The 25,508-nt window shown below is 32.4% G+C and overlaps 1 protein-coding gene across 1 annotated transcript in view; it reads left to right on the top strand.

The window, feature by feature from the left end:
* LOC128182853 (phospholipase A2 inhibitor-like) overlaps positions 1–25,508 on the top strand; it is a 309,453-nt gene that overhangs the window by 212,547 nt on the left and 71,398 nt on the right. The window lies entirely within an intron of this gene.

The raw sequence follows: 25,508 nt of genomic DNA, 5'->3' as shown, positions 1-25,508 counted from the left end.
GGAAAACAAAACAAAACAAAAACTGCATAATCAATATCTATTACTGATAAGAATATTTAAGTAATAGTTTGTTAAATTAGATTAAATAAGCGTTTATTAACAACGTTAACTCGAAACGAGAGCGGGATGCATTTAACAAAGGGACGAATTTAGTTAACACCGTCATCGATTCTAGTGTTGTAAACAGTAGACCTAAAGATGTAGAAGCATTGTGTCATTACAGTGATTACTCACAAGACCCAATGGAAGAAAGGTAAGCAACATATTTACATTCTTTAAAACATTGATTGTTTCCATTGTAAACTTTTATAGATTAAAGACAATTTTGTTGTATCTGTATTTTTTCCATTCCGATCAATTCCCGTCAGATCAACAAAGAAAGTTTACGATATGTAGATATATTTTCTAAATGATTTTTTGTCCTATTCGTGAACATGGTTTACTACATTGTGTTAATTCTAAGATTGATTTATTTCGTTTCTTTTGAAAAATTAAAATGTTGCTGTACATTGTTAAATAAGACTTTATGACTTATAAATAACACGGTTTTGATTCTTGAAGTAATGTGCCATTGAATAATTTTGATAACTGGTTAAAGCTAAATGAATTTTAATCAAATATGTGTATATTTTGTAAATTCTTGGAATGGAATACTGTCATATGCTACCAGTGTCGTGCAACCACAATGTCTTTCTATTCTTAGTATGCATATTTATCGCAGGTTTTTCAGTGTACGATGTAGCGGAAGGGGGTTGTGACATTGGGATGACAACACCAGTGCCATTTTGGGGAAGGTTCGAATCCGCTGGGAGGTGATTTTTTTTTCTTGTTTTTTCATAAATCTTAAACATACACTTTTGTCAGTTCTTTTCAATGTTTAATGGCTTATTGTAAATAATTTATATGTCTTTTGTCTTTAAAGCCTAAGGGATAAATCACTAGAACAGTAATGTCATCTTCACCCTGTAATATACATGTACAATTGAAAAATATACGTTTCTAAGAAAGTCGAAAAAAAGAAATAAGGTATTTGATATTTTTCTATTCTCAGAATGTCAGCACAAAGATTCTACAGCTGTGTACTTTGTGTTTCAAGATCAAAGACAGACGGAAATTAGATGGACAGAAATTCTAAATTGAATCTGCAAATTTATTTCCCCCTGGAAGTGTTATTTGCAACAAATGTAGATTGCGATGTTCCCGGGAGATGGGTAAAGCTAAATCTAATAACACAGACCCAGATCGTTTCCTGTGTGTACCAAGGAAGGATCCTGACTAAGCACCACCTAACAAGGTAGCCAAAAATGCACCAAAGTCACCCCCAAGCATTAGCATACCACTACCATCAGTTGGTGGAAGCCACTCTCAGCGTGCTGTTTGCAAGAGACAGGGTCCAAAACTGGTGATTGTACCAGATTGTGTTAGGTATCAATTGTTTTTTAGACAAACTTACCATACTTCCTGTCGGAGCAAGATGCTGTCCAGGTCATTTGTCTGACAATTATTTTCATTATCATGCAGTCGAACTGATTTCCCAAACTCGAACAACATCAGATTTCAACCAGTCAGGTTTGATGGAATTATTAACAGAAATACACGACATTGCATCAAGAGGAAATCAGAGGCGCATAGATTTTGACAACATAAATTCTCTATCTGATGCAGATATTTTAAACTCGACCAGCCTAGACCGCAACAATTTTGATGACCTGTGTGGAATAATTCACATAGAAACCTTAAGAGATACTCGCACTTGAAGTGTACGCACATATCTGAGGTTTTTTCTTACGAAGTTAAAGTCTGGAATGCCAAAAGTCTATGTACTTTATTTAATTTGGGAAGTGTGCTGTCCAATCTGCTAGAAAATGCCTCTCAGAAAACTTTGTCCCATCATATCTTGGCTTCTATATTACAAGAAAAGAAGTAATTTCATCACATATAACAAAGTTGGCACAATCATTATTTGGACAAAGCATGTCCCCAGAAATTGGATGCAGATGGAACCTATCTTTATATACAAACAAGTTTCCAGTTAAAATTCCAATAAAAGTCTTATAACATGCATATACATCGTACTTTGGTAAGGCCAATGGTCTTTTTATCTGCAACTGGCAACATTATCAGTGTTGTTGGTCCGCACTTCAGTGATGGCAACAATAATGATGCTCAAATTCTGAATCACATTATTCGGAATGACATTAAAGAGGTCACACAATGGATGAGTGAATAATATGTCCTTATATTGGATCAAGGTTTTAGAGATTCTCTAGAACTTCTTCAGGAACTTGGTATACTACATTGTAGCTGAATTGCTGTTGTTTGTCAAAAAAGGGGAATCTTAACTACCAATGGAAGAAAGCAACATCACATAAAAATAAGTCTGTAATAACTCAGAGCATAAAGTGATTTTGCAAAACAGGATGCAGTCCTCTGGCGCAAGTGAAACATACTCTTAACATATTCTTGGCCTGCTGCAAAATTTAAGCTTGCTTCTGCAGTAAATATGTTTAACTTATGATGGGTTTGGTATTTTAAAGAATGGAACATATTTTGTGTCTTAATTTCTGTTAATACCTTCAGGTATATGTAGTGTAAACTGCACTATTGATATTTCAAATAGATATACCAAATTTAATTTTGAATGGAAAGTAATAATTGATAAATAAATGGTATGCAAAAAAATACAATTCGCTGCTATTCTGTGATTGACAAGATAGCATATTAATATGATTTATTTACATGATAGTGTTGATTATTGTTTTTGCATAATTTTATTATGTTTAACGCATTAAGCAATAAAGTTAATCTAAGTTATATATTTTTGTCCTATATTAAACAAAACATGTTTTTTATGAATTTGATCATATTGTTACAGGATAAAAGACCTAATAATGAAATTACAAACGGTTGCATTTCCTGTCTTTTTTCATTTGGCGTTTAATAATTTAAAACATAATTTGTACCAATGTACTTTTGTTATACACCACAAAAATAGCAAAAGTTGATGCATTTAGAATGATCCCTTTTAAAAACCAGATGGTAAAATTGAATGCATGCATTTGCAAATAAAGTTAGAAATGATGTGTCCCCTGTAAACCTTTATTCATTTATAATACGAGATCAAAAAGGAAAAAAAACTCCTACTTAGTACATAAAATAGCAAAGGCACGCTGTAGATTAACATATAAACATGTATATTATTAAATACTGACATGTAGCTACAAGCTGGATTCATAAACATTGTTTGAAAACAGAGTATTTCTATTCGTTTTAATGCAAAACTACTCAAGTTGGTCCCCTGTCTCCATTACTACTTCTGCATTCACTAACATATTCCTGAATTCAAATTCAAATTCAAATTGCAAATAAAATGTGTTTGTCTCGGATACATATGTCCTTAAGAAAAATATTATTCTTTTAAACTGGATGTGAAATGTTCAACATTATAAAATTACTAATTTGCAGTACAGCTATAATAATGAATAAATCACATTAACACTTCAACAAATCTTCCTTCTATGATTTGAATTTTAATGTTTAATTAAATTTTTTTTCAAAAGAAGTCAGTGATAAGATTTATCCGTCAATTTTAATAATTTATTTTAATGCGCAGTTCGTTATATAAAGGGTATCTTGAATCAAAAACCACAGTGTTTTAGGATCCTAAGTGGTAATCAGCTTATCAAAAAGTACACATTATCCTAAACACCTTAAATACAATTCATTACAATCAAGATCTAAAAAAAAACATGTCCAGCAATTGCAATTTTTTAAACCTATATATAAAGATATATATACTTCCAATAAAACGTTTAAAAATGTGTCGTAAAGAGAAAACAAAACAATATTTTATTTAATTTCTTTTTAACACAACATAGCATTATGTCTAATGTACTTCACCATTGGCTGGAGTGTTCCGGACGATGTTGCAGGGAGTACAGATATAACTGTCCCATCATGCGTAACACTGGGAAAATATTCTGACGTAGTTAGCTTAAGTAGGCCAGGATAATTTAATATATTTTCTTTTATGCAAATTTAATCGATGCTCTAAAAGATTGTGTAACAGAAAGAGCCCATAATACCCTCTTACAAATACAAATTTAAGTGGTGGATTATCGAGATATTTATGTCATTATATATTATTCAAGAATATGACTTTTATAAAGAGTTAGTTAGTAGTCAGTTGCAAATGAAGCCCGAATATATGTAAGGCTGTCTCGTATTGAAAGTGTCTTATTTATTCTATATATTGATATTTTACAAAAAAAAAAAAAAGAAAGGTTGTAGCAGCCAATTGCAATTGTAATTTTTACTAGCTTTTTGTATCATGCTTCTGTAGTTTGATTTGGCTGTGTAATTTAATGTTTCATAACGTTATATGTTAGAAATAATAATCTTATCTGTAGCACCAAGAGGATATCCTGATGTTGTAAGCTTTTTTGTGAAAACATTATTTATCTTTATATAATTTGAACTTGATTTGATTGATTTTCAGATAACGCTCGCTGCTAAAGTATACTATGCAATTGATATGCTATACTATGCTAAATTAAAATAATGTGCGGTTTTCGTCTGTACGAACCTAATAATCAATATCAAAAATTACGTTAGCATACAACTTTGAGGTTAAGTAAATCTAGGAACGATGAATAAAAACAACATACTGTTTGACATGCACTGGTCAATTTGACGTCATATTGCAAATTTTGCCAAATATTATGCGTAGGAATCAGCTGATCAATTATTTTTTTAATATAAAAATTCATTTCATAGATAAAGGACGTATAAACTACAAGCGATTTATTTACCATTATTTTTTTTTTACACTGATAGGCCAATCAAAATTCACTTTTTACAAAATCGTATACCTAACAAGTCTTTATCATCTTTTGAACATAAATTTAGAGGAATTTGCTTATTAAAAAAAATTACTTTAATGGAATCTGTAATCTGACTTTAAAAATACGTAAAATATTTAGCAAACGTTATATAAATTTCAACAGGAGATTATTTTTCTGATATTTATTCTAATAAAACACGAACTCTTAACGCAACATCACTTTGTAGCAACTACAAGATAGGATAATTTATTCATATTTATATAGTTTCAATCCAAATAAGAAAATGACGTTGCGCTACTTCAATTTGTTTATGACCATCATTCGGGAGAATTAGCAACACATGTCTCTTGACTGTCAATTTATGTAACTATAAGTGTACAAGTAGTTGCATCGATGTATTGACATTTAAATCCGTTCAATTTTGTTCGTAGTTCACCTTAATCTATTTAAAGCCCCTTCCAAATACAAAGATCATTTGTTGCATTATAGGATATTTCAATGTAGTCAACCATTAGTCAAAACTCCAACTATAATAGCCAGTTAGTAGAGCAGTAAGTCGCAACATGAACCCAAATAACTATGTCCAGTATGGGGATTGCCTACCTAATTAATAAACGTATTTATTTTAAAACCATTTAAGGGTATAAATATAGATCTATGGTTGGATATATGTTTTCAATTAATACGTATCATTTCCCTTACTTGATGTTTAGCGATGAAATTAAAAAAAAATCATGAAACGAAATAAAATTCAAGCAATATTGACATTATTTAAAGTAATTTTCTAATTAATTTCTATGAAGGAGAACTATGGAAACAAAAGTCATGTTTTAATCATGACATTGCGCTCACCATTAAATGTATATGTGTGAAGATTTGGTGCTTTTGTGAGATCTATAGACACTATCTATGGACAAAAATAATTTTCCGTGAAATATAAGGGCTGTGGTCTCATACCGACAAAACATGCTTCAACAGTAAAAGTTTTACGCAGAAAGCAACTACTATTCGATACTATATGTATGATGTTTTACACCAAGTCTATGCAGGTACACTGTGGATACGACACCTGCTCAGAATTAATATTTTAGAGCGCATGGCGCAGAAGTCTCCTACGAGATTGGATCCCTTAAGGGCACAAAATACAAAGCAAATTAACATAATTAATGACCTGCCACTGCTTCATGCAGTCTGAGCACAAACAGTGAAGGTTTTGCTGAACATTATGCCCGTGATTGCGAGGTCGGAGAGAATTATATTATTTAACGAGGAACCAGACAAAATATTGCCGTCTGGCACGGAAATTCTAGGTAAATTTAGGATTTTAACAATTATTGCCGGTGGACTACAAAAACGAGCTATTTTATACGATCTGAACATAAAATATCGCAGCTATTATATTAAGAAGTGTAATATTTAAGGGGATTTCTGTGTTTTGTCAGTGTAGTGGAGTTATCCTTCTGTGTGCCTTATGGCGGTCGAGAAATAAACTATGCATATACATACATAAAGATCTACATAAAAGAGACCTATTAGGAACGAGAATATCTTCAATGAACATCGTAAAGGAGTATACAGATATATTATTTTACTGTAAGCGACCCTTACCTCCGAAAGTTTAAAGTACCTGCTGCAGCAATGACTATATTCTTGAATAAAATATAAAAATCAATAAGAAAACTAAAAATTTCCATTAAAGTAAAAAATGACCCTCAAATTCCCGTTGAACATAATTGTAGACTTTTTTATCAATGTATCTTTTTTTATTGCACAAAAAAATATTAAAGTTTAATGCGTTTGCACCAAGAACATATAATCTACGTGTTTATGTACAATTTGTCATTTTTCAATAAATCAAGTTCTTGTTTTTGTTTGTTGAACATGTGTGCCAATGTTCACTACCTACTACAAGGCGATTATGATGGAGTATATACATGTATGCAATGTCGCAATAGTTTTGATGAATTTCCCGAACAATTCAAGATAAGTCTCAATTTAAGTCAGTTTAAACATTATTAACACAGAATGCCGATATATATCTACATACATGTTCCTACTTTAAAAAAAATGAAGCATTTTCTGTTAAAAAATCATTTTGATATGGAATGTTATGTTTTGAATTTGTTGAGTTTCTCCACCAACCAAAAACACAATACTGTGAGTAACACACTGTGTTCTGCTTAGAAATATGGAAGCATCATTACAATATAAGCACACATGTGTCAATATTGCCAACGCTTAAAGAAGCGTATAAAAATTGTCAGGCATCAAATGTTATCGTTGTTGTCGCGGTGGTAATGTTTTTTTTATCGTCGATATCATTTTTGTTGTTACTGATGTCATCGTCTTTGTTTTTGCTATCGTAGTCGTTGTTGTTGTCGTCGTCGTTGTTGTTATTTCTGTTAAACAACACGTGTCGTTGTTGTCGTCGTGGCGCTGTGTCGCCATCATTAGTATCGTCTACATCCTTGTTGCTGTTGTTTGTCGTTTTCTTTGTGTTTGTCGTTGTAATCGTTGTCTCTGATGTTGTTATCGTTGTTGTTGTTGTCGTTGTCTCTTATGTTGTTGTCTTAATGTTGTTTTTGTAGTGGTAGTTGTTGTTGTTGTGGCATCGTGTTAAAACAGTTTGTTTAATATTTTCATAAGATTACCAGTTCTTATTTACTCTTATTTCGCATAGTGAAAAAAAACACACAACAATCAATAAAAGTTTTATAATTTAACATTTTAAACAAGACTTCTTAGTTAGAAGCATAATGCAAAATTGATATAACTTGTGACTGGAAATTTAGCAATGTTTTCTTTTTGTTTTATAGCCAAACTTAAAATAACAGTTAACTTTGAATATTTAATGTTTTGAAATGAAGTGTAACAGTACATCGGTTACACTGTATATTACTTCTGCAATAAATGGCCATGATAATCTAGCTCCAGATAATGTTTTTACTCTGCGATCACTAACAATCACATGATGACTTCTGAGGAGACCCTGTTATCAAGGACAAACCTTCTATCCCACGACATTAGTTTTATTCGTAGCAAGCATAGTCAACGCGGAGCAGGGGCATAGAAATGCCGGGCGTCCGTGTGTCCGTGTGTCCGTGCGTCCGTGTTTCCGTCTGTCACACTTTTTTGTAAGCGCTCTCATGCCTAAAAATTTGACGGATTTTCATTAAATTTATACGAAATGTTTATACCACTAATACTTTGGTCAAATTCGAAAATCAGCATTGGTAAATACGTTTTGTTGGAGTTATGGGACTTTGACCACAATAATGACTCCGTTTTATTCAAAAATTGACATTGTAAGCGCTCTCAAGCGTACAAATATTGACCGATTTACATGATATTTGTACCAAATGTTTATACTACGAATACCTTGGTAAAGTTCCTAAATCAGCCTTGGTCAATACTTTTTGTTGGAGTTATGGGACTTTGACCACAATAATTACTTCATTAGTATATCAAAAATTGACCTTGAAAGTGCTTTCATACCTACAAATTTATATGCATTCATAAAATTTATACCAAATGTTTTATGCTCACACAAAGACGAGCTGGAGGGGGCCTATTGTTTTACTTATATATGTTAATAGGTATTTGTTTGATTTACGATTGTAGTATTTTGGATATATTTGCGACAGGAAAAATAGAAAAAAAATGGGTGGTGGGGGTAAAAAATGTTCCTCCCAACCTCCCCACACATTTAATTCTGGAAGAGCCCTGAAAGTTTGAAAATATTGCAATTTCATATACATAATACTAGTATACTGCTTGACCGGTGGGGGACCCAGGAATTCTATTCTTGTTAGATTTAATATATACAAACATCGTTATTATCGTCTACATCCTTGTTGCTGTTGTTGTTGTTGTTGTTGTCTTTGTCTTTGCTGTTGTTATCGTTGTCTCTGTTGTTATTATTGTCTTAATGTTGATATTCTAGTTGTTTTTGTCGTTGTCATTGTCTGTCTTATGGTTATAGTTGTCTTTGATGTTGTTATTGTTGTATTAATGATGTTATTCTATGTGTTGTTGTCGTTGTCTTTGTCTGTGCTGTTGTTAAAGCTGTCTCTGATGTTGTTATTGTTGTCTTAATGTTGTTATCGTAGTTGTTGTTGTTGTAACATCATGTTTAATTTATAGTATGTTTAATTATTTTCATAAGATTATTAGTTTTTATTTAATCTAAATTCTCATTATATATAAATATACAAGAATTAATAATAGTTAATATAATTTTACAGTTTGACATTTTAAACAAGACTTCTCAGTTACAAGCACAATGCCAAATTGATATACCGCGTAATTTACAGAAACATATATTCAACTGACTTTCAATCTACCAATGCTATGTTTTCGTTTCATAGCCACATTTAAAATAACAGTGTACTTTGAATACTTAATGTTTGAGAAATTAAGTATAATAGTACATCGATAACACTGTGTATTACTTCTGCAATAAATGTCCATGTTAATCTAGCTCCAGGAAATGTTCTTACCATTCGTTCACTAACACAAACGTGATGACCCCTGAGTAGACCCTTTTATCGTGGAAAAAACTTCTATCCCACGACGTTAATTTTATTCCTAGCAATCAAAATTATTAAATTTAATATATACAAACACGTATTGTTCACAAATGTCATTATATTGGAATAAGTGTCTGTTCAAAAGATCGTTTATACACCTTCAAAATGTTCAAACCGATTTTTCTTTTATATAAAGCATAGGCTTTTTTATGTAAATATTACGGCACCTGTTCTGTGTCCGCCTTTATCGCATCTGAAACCTCGCCTGCTTAAAAATCGCAAATGAATGCAATACTTATTTTTTTTTTTACAAAAAGATTACTCTATTTTACAAGTGCCGAGGATATTTTGTCAGAAAGGCTAAATCAGGCCAAATATGTAAGCTTAGGAATAGGTACGTACAGTACAAAATGAGCACCGGACCTGGAGAGTACATGGAGAGGTAGTTCAATGAGAATTCAAAGGTCTGGAGGGCAAATGTTGCTCTCAATTCGTACAGCGTACCTATGTTGAAGTGGATAATAGGCCAGATATTGTCATTAAAACCGGAAGGGTATTGCTTCGAACCCAAATAGGCCTCTGGTTGATTTCAATATTGGCCTTTTTTTCAAATTTTAAACACTATTCTAAGAATCTACCAAAATGGTATCAGCTAATAGGAGAAGGACATGTGTCTCAAATAAATTAATAAATTAATGCTCGCAAAACAAACCCAGAACGCGCTGATCTTTACTTTATTTTCCCCAAGCATCAAGAGAGGCGAAATATTATGTAGTTAGATTTTGATGGATTGTTTCAGTTACAATTGACGTTAATTCTCGTTACATTTTATGCACATTGAAATGCAAAGTCGATAACCGATGCTATACTGTTTAAGTCAATTGGGTTTTATGTTTTTGCGTAGGCTCCACAGGGTGTAAAGAATGTTATTAGCCAGTGTGAGACCTCACAACTAGATTCAATTGATTAAAGTATGTGTATCTCGAGATATGTATGGAAATCCACTCAGGTAACAGTACCGAGTTACAAACTTATATGGAAAGAAGTATTTTTCAGTCGGTCACTCAGCCACAGAAAGCCTGGGTAGGTGGTATAGTAGTGATTGTGATAGTGGTGACTTAGTACCAAAGAAGTTTAAAGGTTATCAAGTTCATTACCGGGACTGGGCCTACCTTCTAAACAACCATTAATATTTAGACCTGGAATTGGGAGATGGCGCCAATCAATATTTAGGACAGATAGGCCACTTAAGGTCAACTGGCAATACCTAATACATAACATGCCTGACAAAAAGTAATCAACCCTGAATAATGCACCTGATATTCATCTTAACACGGAGGGTGATTACTGTTTACTGTTACCCCCTTGGAGGTGAAGTGACCAGGACGACTGAAATTACCATTCCCAAATATAAATTCATGATTTCCTGCACCAAGTAAATGAAGGAACACTATGGGAGCAAACGCTGCTCAGATTTATTCTAAAAGCACATAGAGCAATTATAGGAGATCGGATCCATTTATATCAAATAAAATGTAAAAATAAATAAAAAAAAACAAATTCGAGCCAACCACTGACAAGCTGGTATTCATTTTATTTACACGGATCTAGCAGATCCCGTTGATAATGCATATAAAAATTAGTGTCCTCTTGGGAGAATATACAATAAGCTTTTAAAGTATCCAACTTGCATGGAAACATATCCTTGTATAAATACTAAAGCGTAAAGACAATGCAGATGTACATTGCACGATATGTACCAAAAAATTGCATTTATATAATATTTGTTTAAAATGTGATAATATGAGAGACACCTCTCCTGCTATATCAGTGCGGTAGAGTAATCCTTCTTTGTGCTACGTGGCATGGGAGGAAGATCACTACTGAATTCAAAATCCACAGATTTTCCCGAAATCAAACTGACATTGTCTGACATCTATTGTACTTTGATAATTCCTCACTGTACCTTTACTGACTCAAACAGTACCCAACTGTACCCTACTGTACATTTCTATTAAACAGCACTGTACCTTATTGTACCCCACTGTAAGCTACTGTACTTGGCAATGAAATTACTATAACCTACTATACCATAAATTTGAAATATTAAAACTTTTTAAATATTTTTAGTATTATATTTTCCTCCATATTCAGTTGTATACAACATTTACATAGAATAGAATTCAACAGGTTATTAAACATCGATTTATGTTTTATTAATCTTTACTTTGCATCTTTCAATCACAAAATAATGAGAAATTCTTTAAAGTAGATCCAGTGTTCTGTGATGTCATTCTTTATTGTAAAACTTTGAATTCTTTAAAATTTGTACAAAATAGTTTTATATATTTTATGTGAATAGAATCACATGAATGTAACTAAAATTACTGTTAAGTTCGAGATATTTTCGCAGCTTGATTTTATCCTAAATGTCCATTTTTTAAAAATATATTTTATCTATGCTAAGGGGAAATAACTCTTTTTCTGACTTTTCTCTCATTGTATGTATAAATGCTACAATTTTTTTTTTATCCCAACAAATGATTTTACAATGTGTTTGTAGTTTTACTGTTCTGACACTGTTGACAATAAAATTAAAAAAAGATAAACAAGTTTTTGACTACAAAATTTTAACTTTTAACAAAAAACGTACGATTTTCTGATGCTCAATTATGCTTTAGTTCATGTTTATCTGCCATTTCAAAAAGTGTGATGACATATCTATTTTTTCTTATAATTGATGTTTTAGTCTATGAAATTGAAATCAGTTCTGTTTTTCAACTTTTATCAGGGAGTTTTACTAATATGGAGTTTTCTTGAGATAATTTCCTAAGAAGATTAAAATCCTAAATTCTATATTTTGAATCTGATTTAAAAAACTGCATAAACCTTGTATATTTTATTTGTAAACTGTCGGTGATCGCTTTTAAATCAAAAGAAGATTACACCTCCCTAACTAACCAGGCTACAGAATTATTTCTTATAGATTATGGCAAGCCCTCAATTAATACGACCGGGCTGTTGATTCATTTTTGTCTCGTAAATTGTGCTTCAGCCACTAAAAACCAGCTTATTAACACAAAATCAACTAAATATATACATACTGGTTCTTTGTGTACACCTATCCAGGGAATACTGTGCTTGATAAACGGGTAAATTTTGTAGACTGCATGCAAATGCCTTGATCACAGGTTGATTTCTATGGATGAAATATTTAATGTGGGGTTCAAATTTTACCTACCGGTAAAAACACCTATTGCATTTACTATATAAATTATGAAATTGAACATGAACATTTATCAGCAGCATATTAAACAGTATAACTAATTTTAGCAAAAAGTAAAAAGGATTCAAAAATCAAGAAAGGTTGTAATAAGCTATGTCTTATCCCTAATTGATATACCTGAATGGTCGTTTTGAAATGGGGGGTTGGAGCAGACTCCTCCAAAAAATCTTTAAAAAAAAGGAAATCCGCCAATCGTTATTTATATCCTCCCAAAAATGAAAGGGCGGAGGGTTATCTATAATGATAGGTAAATGTTAGAAAAAAAATGTTGATGCAAACAAAAAGGGGTGTGGGTATAGGTCTCCCTAATACCCCTGATTTCACTTCTCTTTGATATAGAGAAAGAGACTAGAGTACTTTTACTATATTGAGTCTGTCATTCGTAAGAGAGAGAGAGAGAGAGAGAGAGAGAGAGAGAGAGAGAGAGAGAGAGAGATTGATTGAAAGCAATACAATGTAACCAGATCATAACAATAGGTCGTGCAAGAGAAGATACAACCTGTATATATAAATAAGAAGAGAAATATTAAAATGTCAATTAATTAAACAACATACTTGTTTTAATTTAGGCGATTGGTGTAGAGAGAAAGAGAGGGGGCATGGGTTTATAAAATATGGTGCTTTCCCATTTATTTCACATTACAAACAGCCCATTAACAATATCCACCAACCCCGGCCAAAATAGTCAGTAATTAAATATTATTACATGTAATATACCAATTAAAGCATATCTACAAATTTTACAATTTTAATTCTAAACATTTACATTTTTGACATATTTACAAAAACATCAATATTGTATTTTATATTGTTTTTCAAATATAAAACTAATGCATTAATTGCCTCTGTTTTATTTTGAGATCTACAACACATTTTATATTTAATATCTTGTAGGCTATGAAAGACAGAATGGTATTAAAAAACATATTTTTGCATTTCTTTCAAAGTAAAAACTCCCAAAACATGTTTCTACCGTATAACAAACCCTATAACTAAGCTTAAAGTTGACAATATCATCTGAACATGTTTACACTCGAAAATTTAATGTTTTACATCTTTAATTTTGCTGCACGTATTACAAGAAGCAGAAGACCTATCTTTGCATTTAAAAGAAAAAGATATTACAACACACTGTATTGCTCAGCAATTTGTAACTAAACTCACATATTCGTTTGTCAAATATATCTTTTACTTTGTTTTGTATTTGTCATTCCAATATTAATTTTACCACTGAAGACAGTCTTTTAAACAGTGCCTGGTGACAGGGAGGCTTACATTTTTTGTACAACACATTTTCGTAGAAAGTCTACATTTTTTATCTTCAATACAATGTAAACCATTTTAAAAAGAAAATCACAAGTGGATACTTTTTGTATAGATTGACAACATTTTTTGGACAGGTCGATTTAAACTTGTATATAAGTTTTCTTAAAAGTGACACATTTCTTCTATATTTGACATTGTTTTTGGATCGTCTTGCGTAATTAATGAAATAATCACGAACTTTAATTTTAAAAGTTTCCCATTTGAAATTGGATCTATTGAGTCATCTATATTTTTGAATAATTCTAAGATTTCGCGTTTGTAGTCTTCGTTCTCTAGATGCGAGATATCTAATTTTCAGAATCCTTTACCTCTCTCCAAATTACTAAAATTTAAATTATATTTTATAATCCTGTGGTCACTTAACTGCGTTTTTTTTATGAGTACCTGGTTATTTCCGAGCAACACTATCTTTTACATAATCAATTGAGTTATTGCGCACAAAAATGAAACCTATTCTACTCTTTGGGGAATTTTCTGCATCACATTGTGTAGAACCATTTTTGTTGGATTTTTATTCAGGCACGCATCGACTAAATCCAGGTACTTAACTTTTTACAGGATTTGTCATTTTCTTTATTTAAATTGCAATTATAGTCATCGCCGATGATTAGTTTACTATCTTGTGAAGTATGGAAAGAAATAAATGTATTTAGCAAGTTAAAAAAAATATTCTTTCACTTTCTTTATTGTGAGCATATACGTTAACGATTGTAAGTAAAGTGTCGTCTATTTAAGCATTTACCAGAAGTTTCCTTACATCATTTGACTTATGCATATTAAGAATATCTATATTACATCTTTATTGAAAAAAACGGAAACGCCTCTTCTAAAGGTAAATTGGAGAAAGCATGTATTGCTTTTCCGTTCCATTTTCTATCATACAATTCTGCACCTTTCCCTATAGAAAATGTGTTTCCTGTAAAAGTATAATATTAGTTATACCCGCACTTTCTAAAGAAAGTTCGGGTATATTGTTGTTACCCTGTTCCGTCCGTCCGTCCGTCTGTCCGTCCGTCCGTCCGTCCGTCCGTCCGTCCGTCCGTCTGTCACGTTTTACTTTCTCAAACTGCTCTTACATCTTATAAACCAGCAAACTGAACTCTTGGAGTTTGATTTGGGGTATCATGTTGTTTTGTAAAAAGGTTTCAAAAATTCTCTGTTAGACCTGGGGGTCAAATAATTGGTGAAAAATGACGTTTTTCCACAAAAAACCTTCTTCCTCGAACTCCTCCTACATTTTCAACAGAAGACAAATCATCTTTTGGAATATGTTTTAGGGTATCCTATAGATGCGCACTAAGGTTTCAGAATTTTCAATTTTGTCCTGGGGGGCATTTAATGGCTGAAAAATGACCTTTTTTTTTTTTTTTTACAAAACACTGGTTTCAAAAACGTCATTTTTTTTTGGCAGTAGCCAAATGATCTTCTAGAATATGATTGGGGGTGTCATATTGAGGCGTGATCAGGTTCCAGAATTTTTTTTTTATTAAGGGGATCAGTGGGCAACAAAAAATGACGTTTTTTGGCCAAAAAAATATGGTTCCCAGAACTCCTCTTACAACTTTTGGAGTAGCTACGTCATCTCTTAGGATATAATTGGGGCTGTCTTATAGATGTGCAATAAGGTTTTAAAAATTTAAATTTCAACCAGGGAGTCAAATAGTAGCAGAAAATTGACGTTTATTACTAAAAAACAAAACATTGATCCAAGAGCTCCTCTTATGATTTAATGGATAGACAATCATATCTTGGGATATGATAGGGACTGTTATATAGATGTGCAGTAAGATTTTAAAAATTTAAATTTCATCCAGGGAGTCAAAAAGTAGCAGAAAATTGACGTTTATCACTTCAAAAAAACATAGATCCTAGAAATCCTTTTATGATTTAATGGATAGACACATCATATCTTGGGATATGATAGGAACTGTTCCATAGATGTGCATTACGGTTTTGAAAAATTAAATTTAACCCTGAGGCCCATTACCTACCGGTACATACCGTTTGATGCCCTTTAAGGATCAAGAATATATATGGTTTAGCGGTTGGGATCTCAACCGTTTTCGAGATATTCGTGCACTTCCTGTTCAAGGGGGGTCATGAACACCCCCAGGGCCCATGACCTACATACCGTTTGATGCCCCTTGACACAAGGAACAAGAATATATATGGTTTAAGGGTGGGGATCTCAACTGTTTTGAAGATATTAAGGGACTTGCTGTTTGAGGGGGTCAGGACCACCCACAGGGCCCATGACCTACATAACATTTGATGCCCCTTGACATCAGAAACATGAATATATATGGTTTAGGGGTCATGATTATAACAGTTTCTGAGATATATAGTAATTTCAAATTCCTGGGGGGTGGGGATGACCCCAGGGGTCAGATTTAATTAACCCTATATATTGCCAGTAACAGCCAATATATGATTATGAAAACCCTATATTATTATCTTTGTCCGTTTTCAAGTTACCATTTACAATAGAGTCTACGATTCTTCCTACAAGGTTCAATGTTAGACCCCACACCCTTTTGACATCCCCCTCCCCCGAAAAGTGGTTGTCTAACCCAAAATGAGAAAAATCAAACCAGGGTGCACAACTAGATATGCAGGCCTATCATATCCTAGAGTTTTGTACAATTCTGTTCAGCCATCTCTAAGAAACAAGTTCAGAGCAGGAAAGAAGAAAAAGAAGATGAAGAATAATAATACATGTATTAAGAACCGTACAAAAACAATAAGTCTTCAAATTTCATTCGGGAGACTTAATAATAAAGATTAAATAGAGATAGGATCATCAAACATCAATAATTTAAAGATAATTGACAATTTCTGATTCTAAGGGGGTCAGGATGACCCCTTAGGGTCATGACTTACATGCCATAATGATCTGATGCGCCTGCATGACCTAAGGAGGAATAATATCTTTGGATTAAGGTGGGGATGGTTTTTATGATATTTAATAATTTCAGGAAGAGCACTTGGGATCATGACCTACATACCATCTTAAATGCCTTGAACAAAGAAACAATAATATAATATGTACATGATATATGATCGATCAATTTAAGAACACAGATATAGATCAATCATCTGTTTTGTAATACTTCCTATGTATATATACATGTATATGTATTAGTTTTTTTCTATACTATTCATGTTCATGACTGTAGTATGGCTTAGTCTTATTTTAAATAACATTAAAAAATTGTCAAATATATGACTTGGAACCCCCACTCCCAAACAAACTCAAATATAAACTGTTCTCCCCCCCCCCCCCTCCCTTGTCGAATGATCTATTAAAATCGAAATATAATTTGGGTGTCTAAAAACTTACATAAACTGGTAAAAAATGTTATTCTTAAAAAAATTATATTACACCTTGCATAATTGACAAATGATCTATTGAGATATGATAAGAGGTCATATTTCTACCTTGGGATCAATAAGTAGTATTCATTGACAAGTTAAAATTAATAACAATAAATTATTCAAATTATAAATGTTTATATCCACATTCACCCCCCCCCCCAAATCTAATCTGGTTAAAAAGATTCAGTCTTCATAATACATTGTTACATGTGTACAGTAGCACATTTTAAATCATTTCTTGATTGCTTTTTCTCTTGTGATTATCATTTTGGAAATTGCTTAATTCAATTTTTAAGATTTATAAACAAAATGGGGCAATTGTAAAGTCTCCTAAACAAAGCAGTGACATATCATTAGGCTAGGAATTACCCACATGGATCAAACACTACTGTATAACATATGAATAAGATAAAATACATTATTATTGGGGTTGGGGGTTAAAGACAACACATGGGGGTCATTAATGTACTTTACACCATTTGATGCATCATGCATGCATAATGACATTAGAAGATATTTTGTATTTTCCTGTTTCGTGGGGTCAGAACAGTCCCATAAGGTCATGACCTACATTGTATTTGATGCATTATAATACATTAGGAAAGAAATACTCCTTCCTTCCTATTATAACTCATATAAAAATGATAAGTGTCTACACCTACTTACATGTAATACACAAATTTAATAAGAAATTGTTTATACATGGTCAAAATGGGGTCAACTCAATAGTGCATGATCATGCAGTCTGACAAATGAAAATAATAACTTTTGCAACTAAAATGACAGAAACTTTACAAATGCGATAGGATAGGTAACGATGATAAGCTTATTTAAATATTAAAAGATGATGATACAGTATGCTGTCAAAGGGAGATCACATTTAGAAAGTGAAAGTAGAACTTATATATGCATGCTGGCATCTCATTATATTGCGCTACTGCTACTACATGTATTATGCTTACCTAAATTGGTCAACATCATAATGATAATCCAATTAAAACACAATAATGAATTCCTTAAGCTGATCTTAACTAGGGGCCTAATCCTTTTCTGCATACGGAAAACACAGACATGTATGTATGGGTGTTGCTAAAACGCGGAACGAAAAACGGAACGGAAAGCGGAACGGAATGGAAAATAGCATCACGTTTATCGCTTAAAAAGGGTATAGACTGGCCAGAAACGATTTACTTTGTATCTTTTATTTATATCTAATGAATGATTATCAACATGTTGTTATCTTATCAATATTCATATGAATGTCTATCAATTATAGCATTGTATTCATTCGGCTTTAGTTGAGTACGAAACGGAAAAATCAAATGTATACGAATTGTGAAACATTTACATGATTAAACGAGTAAATTAGCTATAACTTTTTACATATTTTTCTTATTTGGTATTGCTGGCATATCAGCGTAACGTACGCAGATAGTGAAAGCGTTTTATGCGTGTTTTGAGTATTTTTATATTTCAAATATGATGATGTACATGTATATACTTACATCAAAATTGAATTGCCGGTGTTCTAGACGATCTTTTATCATACAGACGATACAGTATCATTGAGATGGAAGAAAAAAACCCCTTTGGACTGACGACATTAAAAATTAAAATACAGAAAACATTAAAATATACTCGGTAATTTGTGAAACTAGCAATTTGTGAAACTAGTATTTTTAGCAATGCAATTGTGTTTACGTTTGCATTACTAAGCAGTTGTTTATTCCAGCAGCTATATACATATGATCCGAATAGAGAGCTCTAGACGTTGCCTAATTTGATTTTACGATTATATATTGGGACTATAGTATGTCGATCCCAAAATATTCATGCAGCACATTTGGACGATTTATAATGGAAAATGTTGACATCTTTTCTCCATTTGGAAGTAAGTCAGAAGACCTTGCACAATTTTTCAACACTATAATCCGGGTCTGTTGAAATGCAAAACCCCGTAGACTTCTTTGTTTTTAGCCGTGTATTTATACCAGCTGATAAGCTAGAGAGGACGTTTTAAAGGAAGAATAATGAGAATGTGTAATGCTTTTAAAAGAGAATCGCTTGAACCCTGAGGTATATATAAATATACACCAAAAAGTGAATCGAGGATATTTTGGGACAGAATATAGTGGTCAATGCATGTACTGTTTATTTTGAGGAAATAAATATTCTTGAATAAATAATCTAATATTGCTAATCTTTCAAAAAAAAAAAAAAAAAAAAAAGGTACATAAAGTATATCGTTTTAGCATGATTAACAAATCTATGAGGTAAATAACATTAGATAAGATTTTCCGTTTTCCCTTCCGTTCCGCTTTCCGTTCCGTTTTCCGTGCCGCGTTTTAGCAACACCCATGTATGTATACACGTGAACCCATCTAATCGAAGAGCTGGGTAAAACTAGTACCCGCTAATGAGACATGCAGACCTGTGTTGTGTACGTAACTTCAGACAAAGATCATTCATTTGTAACATGCATGTATTTTTATGACATATTCTTCAAATCCACTTGCACTATTTTATTAGGTAAATAACAGCTTTAAGGTGGTGCAGGACAGCTGCATAGTGTGATGTACATGTATACTTACTATTGAGATAAACAATAAAGTATATCAAATATTGATTAAATATTTACCCCCCCAAATAATGTTACCTAACATTGAAGCGCAATGGGTTTGAGCGTTTAATGTCTGTAAGAGCATTGGGGTCCAAGGTGTATTTTTGGTACTTTTACAATTGATATAAATGAATTTTCATGGGAAGGGGGGGGGTGGGTCTGGACCCCTCACTCCCACCCCTTCTCTAAATCTGTGCACACGATGATGTTCATGTAGGCACACAGAAGCAAATCTAAAACCGGCAACCGCCACGGGGAGGGGGCATAATTTAATTTTTAATTTTGTTTGTAATAATTATATAGACCATTATACTTTCTATGACATAAAATGTTAAGATTATTGATTAACTGAAAATTCAATGCAAACAGTTCTACCCCAAATTGCACATAAAGTGCTGCTCATGTCACGATGTGTATTATCATATGTGAAGGGATCTCATCCTTTAGTTATGAAAATTATAAATTTTAATTGTATTACCGGAGCTTGCATATAGCCTTCATTTTTAATTAAACTGGTACAAAACAGTGTTATTTAGGGGCAAACACGTGGTGCGGGTATTACTGTCTAATGACAGCATCTAGTTTTAATTTGTTATAGCCATGAAAAAAAATTATCTCTCTTTTCCGACGAATTAAGACCTCTTACATTCACTGATACCAAAGCTAAATTTGCCATATTTCAAAATCTTCGTTGACAACAAAAAGAAATTAATAAAAATAAAAGAAGTAATATTATTCAAATGCTATATGAAAAAAAAATAGTAAGGGAAAGATAACAACATTGTTACTATTTGATGCGTATTGGTATACATAATATAAGTATTTCCTATAAACATGTTTTAATATTGTCGAACACAGTCTTTAGAAAGTTTAATCTGAATTATGATATTACTAAATAGAAAAAAATGAACATAGTTACTATACTACTTCTTATTGGTAAGTAGATAATTATAATCTATGATTGTTTACTCGATTATATTGAACGTATTAAACGTACACATACCACAGCTCTGAAAATTCGGAGGTCAGAAGCCAGATCCGAGTACAGTTACCGTTCATCATCAGAGCTCTCTGTGTCAATTACACCCCGACACGTAACTGTCTGGCATAGCATAGAGTTGTTCCAGCATCTGTAGTATGGTACACTGATTTGGTTGATCTTTGTTTTGTTTTTGTTTCCAGTCAATTTTACCGGAGTAGCGTGTTTTCTTGTTCAGACTCTTATTATTTCATAAGTACGCCAAATACGTTTTTTCCAGGCCAGTGATCCGGTTTTGCATCGCGGATGCCGTCACGGTCAAGGCGGGTGCCCCACTCGTTGTTGTAGGTTGCTTCAACAAATGTCGTTGATTGTTAAGAGGTTAAAAGCTTAACTCAATAAACTGGTACTTGAACACACCTGTGTTCTAATACTTCCTCCATAAAGGAAACCTTTGTAGACACCCACTTGTCATTGGATATGACCTTCTTACCCAGAAAAAGGGCGGGAAGCGCGTCATCGGCTATTGAAATCGCGTAAGCAGAATCTAGATCTCCGCACTGAACTGCTTTGATATAAGGAAAGGCATGTTCTGCCGATTTATGTTTAACACCCAAAATTTCTAGTTCACATGGGTAGAAGTTAATAGGCACCGCAAAACGTGGTGAGATATTTTGTGGTTGATAATGCGGGCAGGTCTCATCTCCAGGTGAATGGCCATGTGTCTTGCACACCTTACAACAAGCATCATTTGTACACGCATACCGATTATGATCGGTTAACCAGCAGTTTGCACATTATAAATTTATAATTTGACTTCTAATTTGCCAAATAATTCATGTTCAGCGGATTCAGTCAAGGAAGGACAGACCACAAATTTGTAATTTAAGGTTTTCTGAGATGTTGATGTAGCGCCAGAAGTGTACGGGTTTGTGTCATAGAACTGGTGAGACACATTACTGATGTCAATACCCTGTGTAAGTAGCTGAAGCCTACTTTCTAGATTTTACAGATAAATTCTCCACATGTTTCTGTCCAGTTGACACACATATGATCATTACCAATAACCTGTTTGATTGGTTCTATTAGATCAAAATCAGTTATCTGTTTATCACTGGAGTTTTTAAAATATTTCATATCCGACATAATTTTGATTTAAAAAATCATCTAAAATAATGAATATAAATTTGTTTTGTTTTTTCATTCATGTATTGTCATTTTCACTAAATATTCTCAATATCAAACATACCCCTAATAAGACATGACTTAACAACTTGAGCAAGGTGTCAAACAGACAAATGACAAAGTTGATTATTGCGACATTCACACCTTTTGATTTACTGTTGCATGTTTACTATATACAGGTACTGCCCTGCTGATCCTCTTGTGAAGTAGGCTTCAAAGACATGTCATACCAGTTATTCTTAATCTATATTTTGAAAAATTATCATGTTGAGAACTATTTTATTCATGTTGAACATAAAATCCACCACAGATATATTGTGTTATAATTAGATTGAATTTATTATAAAAAAAAAAAAGTCATTTAGAATCAATTTTGAATTAGAAATAAATATATATTTTTTTCTTTTAACTTATAAGCTGTTATATTATGTCTGCTAAATGAAAAACAATTTTTAATACGTGCACGAGTCTAAGTGGGGAGATTCAAATTTCTAAAGTTTACATAGTTCTAATACCGAAATAGAAAACAGGTCTCCACCCTCCGGTGGAAAACATAGATTAACTTCGGACCCCATCCCCTGAAAAAAGGTTTATGAATCTGCGCATGTAAAAATGATGTAAAAGAAATAGAAACCTATTCTTTTTTCTTGTTAACAAGCAAAGATAATCAAAAATAATCCATACAAATTGTATCTTAAATATGTATTTTTTTTAAAGTAATATTTTGAATATTGTTTTTGGGAGTTGATTTTAATCAACTCTCCTATGCAGTTACTCAGACAAACCGAAAGTGTAACAGTGTTTGGACCTCAGCACAAATCATTGCTGCTGACAAGACTTAGCTCTTGAAAATAATTGATAAATTCGATGTAATGTATGCTAAAGCATTGTTTTTCAATGAAACGTATTTAGGAATACCTTGAAAATAGTCAGATATTAATGGTATTAACAATTTCAATATTTGTTTGTAGTCGTATATATTCCTACGCCAGAGTTCAATATAATCTCGTTCAACTCGACGATCGACTGTCTCTGTAAATCCTTGTCGGAGATTTACGGTGTAAGCCGATCGTTTGGCTGAACGAGACTAGAGTTAAATATTGCTTGGATCCATACAATTTTTGAGAAATATTTCTATTACTGATACATAGTGTGATTGAATAAATCTTATCTTTAAATATTCTTTTACATGATTCATATGGCGGTTTCTCGACATTCTTGTCGAAAAAGTAAAAAAATTCATATTATAAAAATGAGCGTATTTCAAATAAGAAACTACAAGTACCTGTCATAGAAAATAACATCATTGATTTTAAAATAACTTAATATCGACAAAATCAACTCCCGTCAGTTCTTCAGTACTTTGATTAACATCACAACTAATAAAAACTAGATATAGCAGGAAACAGTGCTGTGAGTACCCCTTAGGTACAGAGTTGTACAGTGGAGTACTGTGGAATACAGTGACTCTGTCCTGTGGGATACAGTGGAATACAGCAGCTCTTTCCAATAGGATAAAGTGGGATACACAACTCTGTACAGTAGATGTACAATAGGTTTACAGTAGTGTAGAGTGATTGCACAGTAGATATCAGACGATGTCGGTCAATCCTTGGGAATATCAGTAGATTTTGAATTAAGCAGTGGAAATAAATCATATGGACGTACCCTAACTCCTAGAAAATCTCCAGAGAATGCTCCAGAAGTGTAAGGGGTAATGCGTTGAGCCTTGCGAGAGAGTAAATTCGCCGTGAGTGTCGTAGATCTCTTGGAGATTCGGTCGTTTATGTTCATATGTTGACTGCAGAAACTAGAAACAAAAACAAAAACCAGGAAACAAATAAGCTTCTAATAAACTCTGTTGTTTTATCATACACCATTGATGGCAGTCGTAATGTGATTTTGTTGTTCAAATTTAATCTTAATCACTAGTTGTTCATAATTACCAAGTTATTAAAATGAATTTGAGTGATATGTCAATTTCTGAAGTTAATAAACAACGTTTGTGCTCAAAATCAAATGTTTATTAAAAAAAAGTCGGATGCATAAATTTTTAAATAAAATTCGTCATAAAATGAAACAACAATTTTTTTTTCTGATAAAGATTTCAAAGGATGAAAAAGTCGATATAAATCTAAACTACCTTTTCCTCAGTGAACGTCAATGGGTGACTTTGGGTGTTTACTGGCAGCGGAAAAGGGGGATTGCATATATTTCCACATTCTTTAATTGTTTTTCTGGTTTATTAGTTGTTTAATTTTTTTTTTTACAATATATGAACCTGATATCGTAACGCACTTTCATGTTACGTTTAAAATTCGTTACTTAATACGTTGAATATAGCAAGAGTAATATCAGATATAAACTTATAGAAAAAAATACAAACAAAGCAAACAAACAAACAAGCAAACAATCAAACATTTTCAATTAAAAAATGCATATCAAACTATACTTTAAGCACACACAAGTCTCACAAAAATCGTAAGCATTTAATGAATATTAAAGCCTTCTTTACAAATATTAATGGTGTGATGAAATTCAATAAAGCCTGAAGGATTTTTTCAATGTATTTGCCTGTAATAACACTACGTATCGATTTTGTATTATACATTCCAATAACTTAAAATGGCATATCATTGGGGCGCCCGGGGAGAGGGGGTTTGACCTATTTATATTTAATTATTTAACCTTACTCTGGCTTAAAATTATATAAATATAAGTTAGAAGGAATCATTCTTAAAATATTAAGAGATGAACATTTCGCTCAGGCGTGAACAAATCTATAATAAGGTCCTTCGGGCTTTTTTGGATTTGATCACACTACAAGCAAAATTATCACCTCATAACATTCTAAGAATGACTCCTTATTCTTTAATAATATAAGACTAATGATTTTTTGTTACTTATAACTATATAATTTTCAGCAACTGTACGAATTAATATTGAAATAGTCATTGATGATTCATTCAATATTATCAGATGATTGCCGATATTCATATCATTAATAATGTTAATTTGAACATATATGGTACCTTCATAGATGGAAATCAAGTTTACGTATATTCATTTAATGTGCTTAAAAAGTTCTTTATCGCCTCTTCGAAAATGCAGAGCGCAACTTTAAAGAATAATAATGTTACTGTCCTTGAAAAATACATCAGCGACAGTAGAAAAAAATGTCCCTGTCTGTGTTCAAGGTTTTTGAAAAAAAATAGATTAGTGCTAATACTTCTATACTAAAATAAATTAAAAATACTTAAACTTCACACGGTCATAATTTTTAAAAACGGTCAAATTCAAAATAATGAGCATTGTTAAATATCATTTATCAACAATACTAAAGTGCACCAGTGTTTTTTTTAAT

Source organism: Crassostrea angulata, chromosome 5 (genome assembly GCF_025612915.1).
Source record: "Crassostrea angulata isolate pt1a10 chromosome 5, ASM2561291v2, whole genome shotgun sequence".
Lineage (NCBI taxonomy): Eukaryota > Metazoa > Mollusca > Bivalvia > Ostreida > Ostreidae > Magallana > Magallana angulata.
Note: the sequence above shows the minus strand (reverse complement) of the source record. Positions and strands in the feature narration are given on the sequence as shown.